The following is an 18,255-nucleotide window of genomic DNA, read 5'->3' as shown; positions in this document are numbered from 1 at the left end:
CTCCAACAAGCTCCACTCTGTCTGGGGAGAACTGATAAGGCATGAAAGTTAAATAATGCCAAGGTGAGAATGTGGCTGGGTCCTGGGCGGTTGGTCACCAAACTAAGCCTAAGGCGTTATCGTGTTTGTGCTGTAAGCACCACGGGTGACGAAATACCACTCTGTAGTCTCTGGAAGGCCAGAGAAATTTAGCGAAAGGCAAGAGCAGCATCCTCAGTCTTAGCAAGAAGCAGCACAGCAAACAGACCCTGTCGTTGACCGGTCTTGAGTTTTGGTCTCTGTTCTGTTCTGCCAGATGGATGATCTTGGGCAAACTCCTTCAACCTTCCGAACCTCAGTTTCCTCATCTGAGGAAGATGGGACCACTGGTAGTGCCCACCTCGGAGAGCACGTAGAAGGGTCAAATTACATTTCGTGTAGAAGGTGGATTGATAGATGGCAACTGTCATTAAAATTAAATAATATAAAAAGGAAATGTGGTTGGCTGCCAGGTGAGTTTCTGGTCCTACAATGGAGCGATCAATAGGTCACATAACAGCAAAGTTTTAATAATGATTTTGCCTTTGTTTGTTTAGTTGCTTTCATCTGACCACGTATCATGTTACTGAGCGCCTTCTCTATGCCAGATGCCATGGCAGTGTAGTAGGGACACTGTCCCCTGCCGTGATAATCTCATGGGTCCTAGAGGGCCACCAAAGAACCCAGAGGCAATGACACTGCAGAGTGACACATCTTACGATGATGATCATCACAGGGTGCTTTAGAATTGTCTTTGGGGTGGTAGTCATGGAAGGCTTCCCAGTAGAGGTGATGTCTAAGCTGAGACCTGAAGAACGAGGAGTTTGCATGAGAAACAACAAGACCGAACATTTTTGAGTATGCTTCTGTCTACCAGGTGCCGTGCTGTGTTTCACGTGTGTTTTCCCATCTAGAACTCACAACAAAATGATGAGGTAGGTACTGTCCTGCCCACTTTACAGATGAGAAAACTGAGGCTCATAGATGTGAAGTTAACTTGCCAAAGAAAATGTAGCTAGTAAGTAGAGAAGCTGAGATTGAGACACAGCCCATGTTCGAGTCCATCAGTACCATGTGTCATGCGCGGCCAGCCTACATTATGCTTACAAAGTGAGGGCAACTCAGGTTAGCAGGAAAGGCATTATCCTCAGCCAAGCCATATATAGGAGGCCAGAGGAATAAATGGTTTTCTGATATGTGGGAAATAGGAGGGGAGGAGAAGGATGTGATTCCAGTCGTTTTCGAGAATGATGCGTCCAGATATGAGGGCCAGGTGGGGAGAGACTGGGGGGCAGAAGGCTCAGAAAAGAGAGTGCAACAGCCATCCGGTATGAATGGATGGAGACCGCACTCACGCGTCCTCCCACTGCAAAGGGGAGGGAGCCACATGGCCTTCCACTCTGTGAGTATGAACTCCCCAGGTACCACTGGACAGATGTCAGGGTGCACTGGGCTTACATAGAAGCCTAGAAGATGAAGAGGGCTGGTTAAGAGGAAGTAAGCAAAGGGTTGGGAGGATCAAGCAAACGCACTCAGTGTTTGAATCCAGCAAATACTCTCCATTTCTGTCATCCAACTGGAGAGTCCACGTTGTGGTTCCAGTCATGAGTTGAGCAAGGGATACCGATGAGTCTGGGAATTGATTGCCCATGTATCACCTTTTGCAGTGATCCGTGGATTCCAAAATGAGCAAGAGTCATTTGGACCCATCAGTTTCTGAGGCAGAAACTTCCCCTAAGAATGATAGGTGGGCATCATTGAGGAGTTCTTGAGCGCTGTTCTCGTAATGGCAGCTGACTTTTATTTAGAACGTTTGTTTCTTGCCAGACACCAAGTAAAAGCTTTATAGTTAGTCCTCATAACAACCTTTTTTTAGGTAAAAACCCTGGAGGTAGAGATAGAATGAGTGTCTGGGATTCATGATCTCAGCGACCACCCTGGACCAGAGACCTCTGCCCCGGGCTGCTGATAGAACTGGCCCATGTTTCTATATGAAGGGCTGTTTTCCAGAAAAGCCTTTTGAATGCTTTGGGCTTGACAGTTAAAATTCTGGCATTTGTTTACCTCACAGTCACTTCTCGAATGACAATTAGGTACTATGCACTGTGCTAAGTTTTGTGGACACAGCTGTGAGCAAACAGACAGACTGCCCCGTCGGAGGTAAATGTGTGTGTGCAGAGGACAAAAATACTATGAAGGAAATGAATGGTGGGCGGGATGGAACATCAGGGAGACGGTGCTGCGGTAGGTCAGGGGAGGCCTGTCTGATGAAGTGGCATTTAAGACGGGACCTGAAAGTGAACCAGGATAAGAGCAAGCAAGAAGTCCCCATAACGAGAGAGCGCTGGGTGTGTCTGAGGAGCTGAAGGGAGGCCAGTGCGAGCAGAGCAGAGGACTGTGGGAGATGCCCGGCCGGACTGGGCAGGCCCCGGGCTGGTGCTGTAGTTGGGATGGCCTGAGCATGGTCACCTCTAGCACGGACAGGTGCAAAAGTCCCTGAGCGGAAGCCGCCGCAACCCCCTCACCAACAGGCAGGTGTGCTTTGTAACAAGAGCAGGACAGATGAGGTCCCCGGGAGCTGTAAAACATTACTGACTCGACTTGACTGGAGGGTTCTAAACCTTCTCAGTTGACAGAGCCCTGCGTGCCTCGGTGGCTTTTTCTCACGGCCCCCTGCGGCGGAAAGAGATACCTGATGGTTTCATTTAAGTAGTTGGGTCCAGACAGCTTCATAAGTCTTTATGTTCTAACAACTTTTTCTTTTTTTTTGAAGATTTTATTTATTTATTTGACAGAGAGAGGCACAGCGAGAGAGGGAACACAAGCAGGGGGGGTGGGAGAGGGAGAAGCAGGATTCCTGCTGAGCAGGGAGCCCGATGAGGGGCTCGAGCCCAGGACCCTGGGATCACGACCTGAGCTGAAGGCGGATGCTTAACGACGGAGCCACCGGCGCCACCTTCTAACAACTTTTTAGTAGTCATTTGAAAAAAGTGATAACACAGAAGTGGAAAGAAGAAAATGATTATTTCTTTTGCTTCTCAAGTCACCCGATTACTAATGGGCTGTGTGGGGGATCAGATTGGACGTTTCCTGTTCCACACCGATTTCCTCACGCTGCTGTATAGTGACTGCTGGAAACACAGCTTAGCAGAGATAGGCCATCACTGAAAGGAATGTGGCAAGGAGTGTCTAACATTGACACTCGGAACAGCCCTGAGTCGGTGCAGTGTTCAACAGATGTTGAGTATCCTGCGTTTCCTTTGGGGAATTTCAAATATCTCACAGCACTTCTGTGAATTTACATGGAACACTGGGGGTGATTTGGTGGACAGTGTGGGGACCACAGAACTAGACATATTGGTTTCTGATTATAGAACCGAGATCATCCTTTGCTGCTAAGTCCAAAGCCATCTCTGAGTACATAGTAACATTTTATGTGAGGATTCCAGGAAACAACGTTGCCACTCTTTCTGAAAACTCTATCCTATCTGCCCTTAAATCCATAGGGATGCCTCAGAGTGCTAACCCAGTCTGACTACTTTGGATAGAGGAGAGAGGAGGAAAAGCGGGAGGAATGCATCCAGATCTTCAGCAATAGCATGAAAGCATGCACTGTTGAATAAAGAGGAAGTGAGCATGCAATATGCAATAGTGATTTGGAGCCCTTGATGAAGAAATGAAGGCTAGATTCTGAAGGGTTGGTTGTTGTCAGAACCTGCAGTTAAGCTGGCTAAGCCTTGTGGTATTGCCCTTTGTAATCAGGAACATCCTTTCAGAAGGCAATTGTAGAACACGGGGAGAAGAAATTTAACACCCGCTCTACCAGCATATTTCTTTGGTTGCTCTCATCTATTTCTTTAGCTGGATGCCAATCTTGGTGAGTGAGAGAAAGTGTGATGATTAGTGAGTGAGCAAATGAGCAGACCTGTCTTAGGAATGCTCCAGAACCTTGCTGCAATATAAATATCATGCTATCTCAAAGAATAATAGTCGGTAGAACCAGTTGACTTTAAGGCAGTTTAACTTTCTCTTTCTGCATGACATCATGTATGTAAATTTTCCAGGTTGGTTGAGACACCGATGAAACCAGTTCCTGTGGCAACTGGAGATATCCTTACATCATCCTTGTGATGGCTGGACCCAGGAAATCAGCAGGGGAACCCACAGTACCACACAGAGGTAGGATGTGTCTCACCGGTAACCCTTTAGGCATGAGAATGAAGAAGAGTTCTTCGGTTGGCTTTAGGCTATCTCATTCTACCTGGCAGTTGACCAGAGAGACACTTCCTTGGGGGAAATCCTAGCCTTGGAAATGTCTCACTCGTATCGTCCCGTTGAATGGTCCGAGTCCTCTCTGCATGGTGTAGCCATTGGACTTTCCTTCTGGGTTGGCTGACTTTGGTCATGGCATGCCACAGGGAGAGTGGGTCCAGTGGTTAATTTATGCAGAAAAAGCATGACTTCCTTGGAGGCTGGGGTGGGAAACAGTGATATATCCTTTTAAGCTTGGATGACCTGACCTGGAGCCGCCTTTTCTCTCTCTGTATTTCATTTAAAGTAAACTCATGCTACCTTCTGAGGTGGAGTATAAGGCATAGTTAAATGTAATGGTATCCACGAGCCCAGATGTTTAAACAGAGATTTATTGTTTATACGGCACTGGGAAAGGTACTCAATTTTTCTGTGCTATACCTTCCTCATGTTAAAATGTAGGTGCCCTTTTCTAGTACTTACCACAAAGGTAAAGTAGGTTGTGAAGATTGAAGTAGGTACTGCATAGAGAGGATTTATGTTTTTGGAGTAGAACCTGGCTTATCAGACACTTGGTACCTGTTATTTTTATTATTTGAAGACTGCTATCCTCCAAGGCTAGAGACATAGATTATGAGGTTCTTTGATGCCTCATTCTCTTCTAAGTCTTTGAGTCTTTAGAATGAAATCGGACACAGAATTGGTGTTGTTGATTAACAAATTATAAAAATATTCCCCTGCGGATGCTCAGGCACTGCTGAAAGCTACAAGAACTCTCAGGGCCCATGGTCATAAAACTAATGCAACAAAATGGTCCTTAATTACAGTTTCAGAGGCTCCTATCTCATTTTCTTCTATATCCACTTAAAATTATTGTATTTGAATGGAATATATCTATTCAGACTCTCTCATTGTTCTATTGGAAATTTTTAGTGCTAAGGCTTGAAGTCAAGGCCCCTTATTCCACTAAACTTGCAGGATGACAAAACCTGGGGCTTTTAGGAGCCAGGTAGGAAAAGTAAACAGGTGAAGGGTGCCCCACGTGTGATTCTGGATGGCATTGGAGATATCAAAATACTAGGGTGCTCACGCCTCATCTAAATGCATTCAAATTCAATTTTTAAATATTAAGACCCTTTTTTTTAGAGCAGTTAAGGTTCCCAGCAAAATTGAGGGGAAGGTACAGAGAATTCCCATATGTCTTCTGCCCCACCCCCCACATACACAGCCTCCCCATTATCACAAGAGTGGTATATTGGTTACAATGGATGAACCTACACTGACATGTCATTATCACCCAAAGTCCATAGTTTGCATTATGGTTCACTCTGGTGTTGTATATTCTGTGGGTTTGGACAAATGTATGATGACATATATCCACCATTATGATATCATATAGACTATTTTCCCTGTCTTAAAAATCCTCTGTGTCCGCCTTCTCATCCCTCTTCTCTCCAGTTCCTGGCAACCTCTGATCTTTTTATTGTCTTCATAATTTTGCCTTGTCCAGCATGTCATAGAGTTGAAATCATACAGTATGTAGTCTTTTCAGATTGACTTCTTTCACTTAGTAATATGCATTTAAATTTCATTCATGTCTTTTCATGACTTAATACTCATTTCTTTTCAGTGCTGAATCATATTCCATTGTTTAGATGTCCTGCAGTTTATTTATTCATTCACCTATTGTAAGACATCTTTGTCGCTTCCAAGTTTTGGCACTTATCAAGAAAGCTTCTATAAACATCCATGTGCAGGTTTTTGTGGGCACATAGTTTTCACCTCCTTTGGGTAAATACCAATGAGTGTGATTGCTGGATTGTATGGTCAAAGTATGTGCAGTCTTGTAAAAAACCGTCAAGCTGGCTTCCAAAGTGGCTACACCTCCAATTCAGTTTTAAAAAACAATATTGTAATCACTACAACAAACATGTCTGTGGGTTGAATTTGTCCTGACTGATTGCAACTTTGGAAAGGGTGCATAAAACTTGCCACGGTATAATAAAGCTCAGAATTCTGCACTAAGAATCATAGTGAATATGACTTCTCTTGATATCTCGTGAAAAATGGGATGAATGAACGATTATCTCCTCTTCAAAGTGCTCAGGACAAAAGTGCCTTCAGTGTAGTGCAGGCACCAAACACATCCAGAAAGACAGAGATCCCCTCCCAGGAAGCACTGAAACAAGTGCATTCATTCATTCATTCATTCATCCATCCGTGACACTTTTATTGAATGCGCAGTGTATCGTTTGGTTGAGAGGGGACCTCTTTTCCTAAGGAGTTTACAGTTTAGCAGGGGAGATAAACCAAGTGCTCAGCTGGCTCTTAAATAGGACAGGATGAGAGAAACACTCCGAGACTGCAGAAAGGGCGAAGGGAATGTAAGGGACATAGAGAGCATGCCCATTGGGGAGGGTGAAGGCAGATGACATGAAGCAGGGGACTGTCACGGTAGATTGGAAGGAGGGGGCTACATAAGGAGAACGGGAGGGGTGGGGGAAATGAGGTAAGAATATGCAGGGGCCCAGTGTCCAAGAGATGCCAAATAGTTCTCCTTCCTTGAGTTTAGTGTCCACTGAAGAAAAAATGGACAAGGAAGCTGGAAAGATGACAGCAGACAGGCACACAAACAATTAACAATGTTTGAGCCCTATGAGCAAAGCCCAGTTAAGATCAGAGAGAAGGAAAATTCTTGCTCTTCACTGAATGTGGGCTCTTTCCCCCAAACTCTCTACGCTTTGGTTTCTTCTTCTGTAAAATGAGGATAATACTAACACATTAGTATTTACTTCTTGTAAAGTTCTTACAAGAAATACTACTACTTACTGAGCAAAAACCATGGGTCAGGTTCTATGCCACATGCTTTATATGCATTCACTGATTTTATCCTTAAAACCACCTTATGAAGAAGGTACTTTATAATCCCCATTGATGTCTGGGGAAAATGAAGCACAGAGAGAAAAAGTAACTCAATGTATGTCATAGAGCTAGAGAATGGCAGGGCAGGGATCATGAGATCCTATGTAATGTATGATTTGGTTGAGATCATGCATGTGAGCTCTTGGTGCCTGCCCATAGCAGTCACTCAGCACATGCTAGCTATCGTTGTTAATTCTATTAGCATTGTTATTTGACTGGAGGAATCACCTTAGGTTTCATGGAGGGGGTGATATTTGCAATCAGCCTTGAGAAGCACATTCGAGACCATGGGCAAGCTGGAGCTGCACAGCTTTGCCACGGAGAGTAGGGAGGAGCCCCTGCGCTTGAACGCAAGACTCCAAGGGAAGGAGGAGAGAAGGGTACAGCTGACGAGGCAATAAAATGGCCTGGCTGTCCAGCGGTAGACAGTGTGTCAGCATTCGAGGTTTTAAATATAGGAAGTGAAGAGATCAGAGCTTTGCTTAACTTTCTGTTTAGCAAGCTAAACTGTCTGTTCTTGAGGCCGTGCTGTCCTCCAGGGCAGCTCTTCAACTGTGAGTCCTGGCTGGGAAGTGCCCACCTCTGGTGGTGATGCCCCGGGACCAGAAGAGGAAACAACGATGATAGGAATCTCCATTCAGAAGTCCAGCTTTCACTTTAGACTCGTCCCTCGATGGGGACAGGCCGTCTTTGGGTGCTCGTGTGTGAGGGGGGAAAGAGAAACTCAAGAGCAGAAGTGCCCCTGCAAGTCATGTGGCTTTCTGCACCATCTCTCCCATTTCTCCCTCCCCTGGTGACACTTCCTTTTAAGATCCAAAAACACAAAAGCTGACTTAAACCATCTCCAGGGCCAAACATTCCCGGGTGAAAATGAGGGGCTGCTCGAGAGGAAATGAAAGGAGACAGAGATATGATTGCCTTAAGAATTTTCTGCTGTGATCCACTGGACAGATTCATGTTGAAATAGAAAGATAGGTCCGAAAGCATGATGCAAACGCAGGTGTTTGGAGTCCCTGCCAGAGACACACAGAGGGGAGGAATTCTCCAGAATCATGTTGGTGTGGAGTCTTTGGCCGGGAAGCAGCCTGTTGAAGTGGAAATGGCACAGAAATAGAAACCAGACCACCTGGGATCTTCTGGTCCAGTGTTTTCCAAAGGGCAATGTCCTTCGAGGTGATTTTAGACTGCAAAGGAACAACTTATTAAACAGTCACAAACTGGGACGCCTGGGTGGCTCAGTCGGTTAAGCATCTGCCTTTAGCTCAGAACATGATCCCGGGGTCCTGGGTTCGAGTTCCGAGTCTCTGTCTGCCTGCCATTCCCCCTGCTTGTGCTCTCTCTCTCTCTCTCTCTCTCTGACAAATAAATAAATAAATAAAATCTTAAAAAAAAAAAAAACAGTTACAAATCCCAGATGAGAACTTTACCCCATTTCAAAGTTGTTTTTCAGTTCCTTGGATGCCATCAGGGAGGAAGAGTCAGTTTGGAGCTAGGGTGTCTGGAAGACCTCTCCATCACTTGTGGATCTCTTCTGAACAGGGTACAGGCCTCAGGGACAGAGGCGGTAACAGGCAATACCACTATTCAGAGGGTCTCAGCCTTGGTTCACACTCTTGTTTCCTCAGGAGAACTTTAGAAAATTACTTAGATCTGGGCTCTTCTGTCCCCTGAAGAGTTCTAGTTCAATAGATCTGGGGGAAGGCCTGGGCATTGGGACTTTTAAAAGCTCTCCAGGCAGCAGTTTCTAATTAAAGTCATTTTATATTGTATTTATGAATCTAGTCATGGCAAGTTATACTGCTTTTCTACTTAGGTAATGAAGTAAAATTTCCTTTCAATACCAATTGACTTATGCAAAAATGGTAAGTGCCTGTTAAGAAAAAAAAAAACAAAAATGGAATCCTACAGGTGGTATTTAGCTGTGGCAAAGACAAAATATGTATTTAGTGAACTTGGCAAAACTCTCTCTTGGATCTTTTCTAAGCTCTACAATTTCTGACCTCCTGTGGATCCAGTCTTCCTCTCAACAACAAAATGGAAACAATGATCCCAGGTCACCTTTTTCTCAGTGGTTTTACCCCCGGAATCCAATTATTGAGCTTCAAGTTTGACTTGCTAGACAAATGTGAGGCAGGAGATGACCCATGCTACAGGGAGGGGCTGATGGCAGATTTCTAGTGAACTGGTTCTGGGGCTTTTTAGACCAGGCTATTTGAAACTATTTCCAGGGAATCTTCTCTCTCTCCCTGCCAAGATGACCCACTGTTCTCCATGAAAGGTCTCAACCTCTAGTGATGAGTGATTTGCTCCCGTGGCAGTAAACTAAAGAACAACTCAAAATCCCACCGAGGCCTCCAAGGTTTGCACATTTGCTTTTTGTTTGTTTTTTAAAAGATTTTATTTATTTACTTGACAGAGAGAGAGAGGAGCGGGAGCAGCAGAGGGAGAGGGAGAAGCAGACCCCCCCCGATGAGCAGAGAGCCTGATGCAGGGCTCCATCCAAGGACACTGAGATCATGACCTGAGCCGAAGGACGACGGTTAACTGACTGAGCCACCCAGGTGCCCCCAAGGGTTGCATGTTTGAATGGAAGCTGGATGTCCTGTATTCCCACCATCTCAGTCAGGATCTTCCAAAATATTGTCATCTCCAGCTGTAATCAATGCAAAAATTAATTAATGAGATATCTTATATTCTTTTTTTGTACTAAGTCTGAAATCTAATTTTTCCCCTTCTTTATAAAAAATAGCTTTAGTAATCTGTAATTCACATACCATACAATTCTCCCATTTAAAATGTATAATTCAGGGACGCCTGGGTGGCTCAGTCGTTAAGCATCTGCCTTTGGCTCAGGTCATGATCTCAGGGTCCTAGGATCGAGCCTCATGTTGGGGCTCTCTGTTCAGCAGGGAGTCTGCTTCTCCCTTTCCCACTCCCCTACTTGTGTTCCCTCTCTCGCTGTCTCTCTCTGTCAAATAAATAAATAAAATCTTTAAGAAAAAAAATTTTAAAAAATTAAAATGTACAGTTCAGTGGTTTTTAGTACATTCACGTATGTGCAACTGTTTCCACAATCAGTTTTAGAACCTTTTCATCATCTTGAAATGAAGCCCCATATTCTTGCCTTATCACTCTTCTACCACCCCAGCCACCCTCCCTGTCCTAAGCAATAATTCATCCACTTTCTGTCTCTTTAGATTTCCATATTCTGGACATTTCATATAAATGGAATCATGCTACATGATTATGTACTCTCACTACATATTATGTAGTCTTTTATGACTGGTTTCTTTCATTGAGCATGTTTTCAAGCTTCATCTGTGTCCAAGCATGTATCAGTGCTTCTTCATTCCTTCTTACAGACAAATGATATTCCCACATATGGATGTGTCACATTTCGTTTATCCATTTATCCATTGATGGACATTTGGATTGTTTCCACCTTTTGGCTGCTATGAATAATCCTACTATAACATTTGTATACAAGTTCCTGTGTGGACACATGTTTTCATTCTTCTTGGATAGTTACCTAGGATTGGAATTGCTGGGTCATATTGTAAATTTATGCCTAATCATTCTAGGAACTGCCAGACTGTTTTCCAAAGTGGCTCCACATTTTGCATTCCCATCATAGTGTATGAGGGTTACGATTGCTCTATATTCTTACCAACATTTGTTGTCATCTGGCTTTTTGATTCTAGCCATCTGAGTGGGTAGGAGGTGATATCTCATCGTGGTTTTGATTTGCATTTCCCTGATAACTAATGGTATGGAGTGTCTTTTCATGGATTTATTGCCCATTTAATATCTTTCTTGGAGAAATATCTATTCAGATCCTTTGCCCATTTTTAATTAGGTTACTTGTCTTTCTATTATTGAGCTGTAAGAATTCTTTATGTATTCTAGATACAAGTCCCTTATCAGATATATGATTTGCCAATATTTTTTCCCATTCTGTGGGTTGTCATTTCACTTTCTTGATGGTGTCCTTTGAAGCAAGCAAGTTTTAAATTTTGAGAAGGTATCATTTATGTTTTTTTTTCTTTTGTTGTTCATGAAGCAGAAGCAGTTCTAAGAGGAAAGTTTATAGCAATAAATGCCTACATTAAGTAAAAAAACAAAAGGATCTCAAATAAACAACCTTACTTTATACCTCAAGAAACTAGAAGAGGAAGAACAAAGGAAGTCTAAAGTTAGCATAAAAAAGGAAATAAAAAAGATCTGAGTGGAAATAAATGAAATATGGACTAAAGAGACAATAAAAAAGGTCAATGAACTGTTTTTTTAAAAAAGATAAACAAAATAGACAAACCATTAGCTAGATTTACCAAGAAAAAAAGTGAGAGGACTCAAATAAATAAAATTAGAAATGAAAGAGATGGCATACAACTGATACCATATGAAAAATGTGATGAATGAACAATTATCTACTCTTCAGAGTTTCCATTTGTTTTTTCCTTCATTTCCTAGGACAGTGATATGATATTTCTCTTTATTCTTTCAATGTGGCAAATTATAGGAATCAATTTCTAAATATTAACTCAGCCTTACATTTCTATAATAAACTACTTAGTTGTAATATATTGTCCTTTTTATACTGCTGGCTTTAATGCATCAATGTTCCTGAGTGAAATTAGTCTATAATTTTCCTTCCTCAGAAGACCCTTGTCAATTTTTGACTATCAAGGCTATGGTGGCCTCAAAACCAGTTAGTGAGTGTTCCATTTTATTTATTGTAGAATCTGACATTATTTCTTCTTTATATACTTGGTAAAACTAGGTAATGCTATCAGGGCCTGTGGTTTCCTTTTGGGAAAGATTTTTAATTATGTATTCAATTTATTTAATATTTACAGTATTGTTTCAGTTTTCTATTTCTTCTTGTGTCAGTTCTGGTAAGTTATATTGTTCTAGGAATTTGTCTGTTTCCTTTAAAATTTGAAATTTAGAAGTATGGTTTTTAATATTATCCCTTATGATCTTTTTAATGTTTAAAATAGCTATAAAAATGTCCCTTTCCATTTCTGCTATTGGTTATTCCTTCTTTTTGATCTTGATTTGACTCAGTAGGGGTTAATTTTTTATTTAATTATTTTATTTCCTTATTTTCTTTCTTCCACTTTCTTTAGGTTTAATTTGTGATTTCATGCCTAGCTTCTTGAGATAGAAACATAGGTCATTGTTTTTTCAGGCTGTCTTCTTTTTTAATATATGAGTTTTAAGATTGTAAATTTTTCTATATGCATGATCTTAGTTAGAGCTCCCAAAGTAATTTATTATTTTGGTTGCTCATTGTTACACCACCAGCTCTGATCAGAGTGCTCAGTCTCTCCTATGCTCAAAGTGTTCTAAAGGCTTCCATGTAGGATATTTCATGTAGGATAAAGCCCAGATTCTTACATTGGCACACTTGTCCCTCCATTATTTGCCCCAACTCCCTCATTGTTTTCATCTGCTATTGCTCACTACTATATCCAGCTTGCTCCAGCCACATTGGCCCCTTGATGTTCCTTAGAAGCATCAGACACACTCCTGTCTCAGGGCCTTTGTACTTGCTGCCACCCCTCTCTAGAATGTTTATACTTCAGATAGAAACATGACTTGCTCCCTTCCTTCATTCAAGTCTCTGTTGAGATGTACCTTTTTATAAAGGCCTTTTCTGACCACCCGACATAAAATAGCACCTCTTAGCACACTATATCACCTTTGCCCTGATTTATTTTTCTTTATTATTATGCCTCTGGCCAACTGACCCAAAATAAATTTAAATTTGTTTGTTCCTCCCTTCTTCCCTCTCTAGAATATAAGCTTCATGAGAGCAAGAATTTTTTTTTTCTGTTTTATTTACTGCTATATTTCCAAAGCCTAGAACAGTACCTGGCATATAGTAAGTAATCTAAAAATATTAATTGAATGAATGGACTCTATGCTTGGAGTAAGGAGAGCTGGATTAAATATTTCTGAATCTATCATTTATCAGCTATGTGACCTTGAGCAATTTTAACTTTCTAATCCCCAGTTCCTTTATTTGTATATAAATATAAAAGTTCTGAATATAAAAGTTATTTATGAAGTATAAAAAATTATAATAAGATATTTTTATTATTATGGTCAGAAAATGTCTTACATGTCCCAGATTTCTTTTTCTTTGGACTTCCATAGCGTTAAAAAATTCACTCCTTTGGGATAAGGCATTTTGTTGTATTTGGCTCTAGTTAAAACATAGGTATGGGGCGCCTGGGTGGCTCAGTCGTTAAGCGTCTGCCTTCAGCTCAGGTCATGATCCCAGGGTCCTGGGATCGAGTCCCACATCGGGCTCCCTGCTCTGTGGGAAGCCTGCTCCTCCCTCTCCCACTTCCCCTGCTTGTGTTCCTGCTCTCTCTGTGTCTCTCTCTGTCAAAAAAATAAATAAAATCTTTAAAAAAAAAAAACAAAAAACATAGGTATGTTTCCTGGAAAAGATAACATTTTCACACTTCTGTAGCCACTAGCAAGTCAGTATGAATTGGTATAGAATTCTTTGTCACAAAAGGTGCAGGATATAGGAGAGGTGTATTTTGATGGAGAAAGCAGCAAGATCTAGAGCATGAGGGAGAGGAAGTTCTGGAAAGGCAGTTGCAAGGGCACCGGGGAAAAAATTAGGAAGTCCTTTATTGCTCAGGTTAGGTAAAGTTATGCTTCAGTGGAAAAGCACCTCAGATTTTCAGTAGCATAACCAAGGAAAGGTTAGTTTCTTGTCCATATAGAATCTGCTGTGGGTTCATGCTACTCACCAGGGTTTGGGGGCAGGGGTAGTTATGTTTTGATATGTGTTTATGTTTAGGATTTTGTAGGAAGTCTTGATTAAACAACTTTAATAAATTTAGTAACATTTTGTAAGACTATTGCAGTCCTATGTGTTGACAGAAGATTTTACAGAGTTTATGTGGGAATACGCTTGAATATACTAGTGTGACTTTGTAGCCTTTTCCACATAGAGTTTAGACATAATTGTTGCATTCTGCAACCGATAGTTGTGTCATGTGGTTTTATGAATATATGTGTTTATGGGGGAATGGGACATATTATTTGATTTAGAACTTTAACAAAATGCTACCATTTATTGAGCACTTCCTGTGTAACAGGTACGAAGCTAAGGGCTTTAAGACATCCTATCTCATTTAATCCTCAAAACAGCTTCCCGAGTAGGTACTATTATTGTACCCACTTTATAGTGAGGAAAATGATGTTCAGAGGCATGAAGTAATTTGACTTTAGTCATACAACTAAGTGGCAGAACTTAGACCAAATTCAGGTCTGCTTGGCTCCAGAGTTCATCGTCTTATGAATGAAATGCTGCCCACTCTCCCCCACCTTCAAGTAATTCATCCTAAATGCATAACTGCCATTAGTCTATCAACAGACCTGAATTGATGATGACAATGATGATGATAACAAATATAGTAACATGGTAAGGGCTATATTTGATTTCATAGCATTTGACCCCTGGTTTGGGCTTCCAAAAATGTCCTCTTGTATATGTTTAACATTCCCAACATTATCATCACTCCTTTGGGCTAAGACATTGCTGGTGGTAGACCCCAGTTAAAATGCAAATTCTTTCCTGGGATCAATTAACACCAATCATTATGACAGCATCAGCCAATTTCTAACATCAGGGAACAATCAAGTGGAGAAGACAAAATTTAAAATAGTTTGTTAGGAAGCAATTTAATGTAGCACATACTCAAATGAGAAATTAAATATAATTGAATGGAAGGTATATTTCACATAAACATAATAGGTAGGTCAGTGAGGGAAGGGTTCCATAATTGGCAACAATTATCAGTAAAGTCTTCCTGGAATAGCACTTGATATGAGTCTTGAAGTCTTGACTGATTTGAAAAACATTTATTTGTCTAACAATCCAGATTTCCTAAAATCTTCTATAATAATTCTCCAGTGTTTTTCTCTGCCCATAACTGTTACCTTTCTCCATCGTCTCTGTTTCTGGGAAATGCTTCTTCCTCTACTCCATGTCACTTGAGTGGGAGCTGCCACCTTCTAAAAAAACCTCTCTCCCAGATAGTGTTAATTGGCTTGAAATAAGCACTTCATCTAATTTGGACCAGTCACAATACCCAAATTTGTGGCCACAGTTGATGAGTTCAGTGATGTTTACCTGACCCAACATTAGCTAATTAGTTCTGTTTGTTGGATTTTCAGTTTGGTACTAGAAAGAGTGAATCGCAGTCCTTCTATGGGTTTGTGCTTTGTGAGTTCTGAGATACTGGAGCTATAGTGGCCATTTTCCTGGCTGGTCTATTTTAAGAAAGAATAGGGTTGACCTGCAGAATGAAACAGAAATGAGGGGCACAAAGAGGGTCTTGGTGGCATTTGATTATCTGATTCCAGGGGTCCCTGAGATCCACCTTTACGCCCTGCTGTGGTTGCTCAATCTTCATATGAATAAATTCTAATAATCCCCCCTGCCACCACTATTTTCTGCCCTTAGCTAGTTTGCCCTATTTTTTGCCCTTAGCTAGTTTGAGGTGAATTTTTGTCACATGCATCTAAGACTCCTGATGATTATTTCATTGTGACTTCATGTTGAAATAGGTAGACTAGGGATTATTTTTATTTTACAGAGAAAAAAATGAGGATCAGAAAAAATGAATGTAACCAAGATGCTAAAAAAGATGAAGAGTTGACCTAAAACAAATGTCCAGTCTTCTCTCCCTGGAGAAAACATTGGTAGGTACAAGGAGATGTGGGCAGGAAAAGTCTGCTGGCTTAGGGGACTCAGTATATTAACTATGAATAGGATAGCTTCCCATTGCTGTGGGTCTTCTGAATGTTCTGACACCAAATTTTGGTATCATTTTAGTTTGTCCTCCCCCCACCCCCTTTTTTTTCTTTGTCAGCAAGCTTTGGTTTTGAGGAAACAAAGGAATCCCAGTTCCACCACAGCACCCACTTTCCATTTTACTTTAGGCCCGTGGGGTTATCCAGGCCTGAAATCAGTCATAACCATCTGTTTGTACCGTAGTGATGTAACACTGAAAAAAAAAAAAGAATGGCTTTTGACAAGGACTGATTTCAGAATGATATGAAATGATTGATTGTCTCATCTTATCAAAGCACAATGAAATTCTTATTTTTTTTTAAAGATTTTATTTATTTATTTGATAGAGAGAGACACAGCGAGAGAGGGAACACAAGCAGGGGGAGTGGGAGAGGGCGAAGCAGGCTTCCCACGGAGCAGAGAGCCCCATGCGGGGCTCGATCCCAGGACCCTGGGATCATGACCTGAGCTGAAGGCAGACGCTTAATGACTGAGCCACCCAGGTGCCCCTGAAATTCTTATTAACCTAGAGATAAAGAAAGAACAATTTCTTGAGTTTAAGGACAAATTTTGCTTATGCTGTCTTCAAAAAAAAGGGAAGACAAGCAGAGGAACTTAGGACATTTAAAAATTTATGTCTTCTCTTATTTCAAAAATAAGATTTAAGGGGGCTTCAAAAGGATATAAAAATATGGAAAGACAATAAGTTAAAAGTAGAAGAGAAATTAAAAAAATGACAAACAGGTAGAGTCATTAAATAGAGTTAAGAGTGAGGCCAATCAACAAATATGACACAATCCTGTATGCATTTGACAGCTGTTTCCCAAGTTGGGCTTTAAGCTTCTCGTTGTCAATATAAGCAGGGAAACCCAATCAGTTACCCAGTCTGTAATTCCGTGAGATACAACAAACCAAATCCTTAAGAGAAATACAATTGCATCTGATCCTATGACCAAAAATAGTGTGCCCTGGGTTCTTACAAAGAGAGCACTGTGCTGGATAATGTAAAAGGTCTCAAGGGCCCCTTCTAGGAGACCCAAGGATGAGATTCACAGCCATGGTTCTCATAGCTGAGAGTTTTATTTCTCAAATTTTAATCATCTTTATGATTTCTGCCATATCTACTTACTACATTAAAAAAATTATTAACCTAAATATATTTTAATGTAGTTTTTACTTTTTAAGCTTAATTTTAAACTTAATTTCATTTTAGCAAGAGAGATAGGCTATTTTAAACTTAATTTTAATTTAATTTTAAACTTAATTTTAACTTAATTTTAGACTTAATTTCATTTTAGCAAGAGAGATAGGCTAGTTCTATTTTTCTAAGACTCTTCAAATTAAGTTTATAAGTATTAAAATTAAAAAGTCTATTATGACCTAAAATTTTCTTATGTACCCCTAGTGATATGTGGGCAACACTTTGGGAAAACACTGGCTCAGGGAAAAAGAAAAACCCCCACATCTGAATAACCATGATCTCATTGTATCTTCTTTCATGAAGTATTATTACCATCATCAAAGATGAGCAAACCAAGGTTAGGACTTGTGCAAGGTTCCACAAAAACCACACTGGGATGAAACTCAAGTTTTCTGATTAAAGTCAAATTCTAGCTTCTAGCTGAATGCGTGGAGGGCCTTTTCCTAAAAAGAAGTTCAAGCCCTTCTTGACAGTTGGCCCTTTTGCTTCCTGCCATAATGCCTCACCTGCAGCTTGGTCTGTGGTGATACCAGCCTATGGTTATTGGAACCCAGTCTTCTGGACCAAAGATAGGAAGTCTGCCAGGCAGATGTGGAATCCAAAAGAGGACCTTCATCCACTGCTTTTGACAGCTCTACCACTTCATGCCCCCATGGATTTTTGGGGAAGTATTTTTGTGGCTCACCAGTCTCTCACTAGGCAGGGCCATTGTCCTGGGTTGACCTTATTCACAGGTGGAAAGTACAGCTGGGAGATTTGGAATGGTTACAGTTTGACTTTGACTCTTGGCAGCTCACTGTCACTATGAGCTTTTTTTGGTGAGACCTTGAACTGAAGTTTGTTGTTGAGGATTGCAGGATTCCTCCTCTCTTGGGGGACATTTTGAGTCATAACTGGCAGCAGCTTTTTTGATGACAACTCCAGCAAGCTCAGAGGAGAAGCCATCTCCATCTCTCACAGGAATATGACTTTGGGTAAATCACCTTGAACTCTGGACGCATGGATGTGATCTATCCTCCCACTGCGCCCTGATTTGTAG

At 41.2% G+C, this 18,255-nt stretch overlaps 1 long non-coding RNA gene across 2 annotated transcripts in view; it reads left to right on the top strand.

Annotated features, from left to right (window-relative positions):
- Positions 1-509: 509 nt before the first annotated feature.
- Positions 510-18,255, top strand: part of LOC135365420 (uncharacterized) — a 53,256-nt gene continuing 35,510 nt past the window's right edge. The window contains exons 1-2 of one of the 2 annotated variants that reach the window (XR_010413239.1): positions 510-953; positions 4,083-4,197. This is a non-coding gene — a long non-coding RNA (uncharacterized LOC135365420). Of the gene's footprint in view, positions 954-2,896; positions 3,896-4,082; positions 4,198-18,255 lie in introns of those variants that run through there. The other variant, XR_010413238.1, reaches the window with a different exon arrangement.

Source organism: Mirounga angustirostris, unplaced genomic scaffold, assembly GCF_029215605.1.
Source record: "Mirounga angustirostris isolate CCGP_5_RB_7025 unplaced genomic scaffold, mMirAng1.0.hap1 SCAF_7, whole genome shotgun sequence".
Lineage (NCBI taxonomy): Eukaryota > Metazoa > Chordata > Mammalia > Carnivora > Phocidae > Mirounga > Mirounga angustirostris.
The sequence above is the reverse complement of the archived record's forward strand: the minus strand, read 5'-3'. Positions and strand labels throughout refer to the sequence as shown.